Below are 1,856 nucleotides of genomic sequence, written 5' to 3'. Positions count from 1 at the left end.
CACTGCTTCCAGCTCCTCCACTTCCTCCTCTGTGGCTTGCTCTTCTGGAAGAATGCAGCACAAGTCCCTTGGTTAAATGTTGGGCTTTTCCTTTTCAACTCCAATAAATTTCTACTTTTTCATTTCATCAGGTGCACCAAGCAAAAGGGCTGCAGGGTGGTGCAGTAGCAGTGCTTGCCAGTTTCATTTCAGCTCAAATCATGGTACAGCTTCTTGCCAGCAGCTAATGTCAAGACCCAGGGGCAGGGTTGCTCATCTTTGGTGGTCACTTACTGAACTTCAAAAGAAAATGGCCAGTGCAACAGCTCTCCCCATGTGAGATGTGGACAAACTAGCCAGTGGGGCTGACAGGACCCTGTCAGGCATCACCACCACTGAGAGGCTGTGCACAGAGATAGAGGTGGTGAAGCACCCAGAGGAGGAGTGCAGGGAGCCAACCTGCCAGCCAGGGCTGGTGGGCTGGCACTAAGGGTGGCGCAGACAGTCCACACATGGGGGTGAGAGGGCTGAGAGCATAGTGTTGCCAATGGAGGATGCTGTCTCACAGTAGCACAGGATTGACAGCCACCATGGAGCCCAGTAGCAGCTGCAGGCACACCACCAGAGGCTTGTATGGAGATGTAGGATCTCTGCAAACCCCTCAATGAACTGTCAGTAGCACTCAGCACAACCCCACCAACCAGCACTCCTGTCTAAGCAGGAGGACCATGTTGAGCAGGGGAACCTCAGGACTGAGGAGGCTGTGCATGAGGAACTCTCCATCAACAATGTTCATTGAGCACAGAGGGAGGACCATGACCTTCAGCTGCTCATTGCTTACATTGAATGACAGGAGCTGCCTGATGACCTGAGCTGAGCCAATGAATCATCCTTGAGGCTGGGCAGATGGACCTTGATGAGGATGGCCTCCTACACCACTTCTGGTGGAAGAAGTGTGGAGACCAATGCACCAACACCCACTGCCAGCTGGTAGTGCCAGCAGCACTTGTTGAGACTGTGATGGCAGCCACCCACAACAACCTACTAGCCCAACACTTTTGAGAGAAAAGGACAACTTTGTTGTTGAGCAAGCCAGGCAACACTATTTGTGGTGCAGGATGTTCTCCCTGATTGAGAGGTGGGTAGCCACCTGCCCCACCTGCCACATTGCAATAACCTGAAGGAATGGACACTGGGCCTACTCCAGTTGATACCAGTGGTGAGCTGGCTGTTTCAGTGACTTGGGGTTGAGCTGATAGGGCTGCTACCCCAATTGCCATGTGGGAACAAGCACATCCTCATCTTTGTAGACTACCTCACCAAGTGGCTGGAGGCCTAGCCAAGCTGAATAGATGGGAACCCAACCTCCCCAGCCTCCCCAGCGCCCTATGGCCCTTCTGTTGAACCAAAATTGTGAACCATCTGAAACGTGTTTCAGACAGTTCAGCTGCACACCAGTTTTTGGCGCGCCAAAAAAGGGCAAGGCACAACGGGATCCCGTTTGCCGGTGATGGGTGCTTCTATTGCAAAAGCTGGGGTAGCTTCTCGAAGCTGCTCTTTCCTGAACCTGGAGAAGTGGCAACAGAAGAATATGGTAGGGGTTTATGACGCGGAGCCGGAGAATAACGTTTATTCTCCGACAAACACTCAAAAAGCTTGCTTCCGTTTGGACTCCCTCGGCACAACCAGTCATGCGGAACTTAGTTCTCCTCCTCACCACCACGTTCATCCTCGGCCTCCTCGGCTGCGTAGCGGTCGAAGCCACCTTCGCCGATGCTGTCGCTTCGCCGCCCTTGAGACTGGCCTGGTCCTGCACGCTTGCCCTCGCTCCCGGCCAGCAGGCACCGCAGGTGAACGCGCTCGTATCGGTCAATACC

The sequence above is a fragment of the Acanthamoeba castellanii genome (assembly GCF_000313135.1).
Source record: "Acanthamoeba castellanii str. Neff unplaced genomic scaffold scf7180000083357, whole genome shotgun sequence".
In the NCBI taxonomy this organism is placed as follows: Eukaryota; Discosea; order Longamoebia; family Acanthamoebidae; genus Acanthamoeba; species Acanthamoeba castellanii.
Note: the sequence above shows the minus strand (reverse complement) of the source record.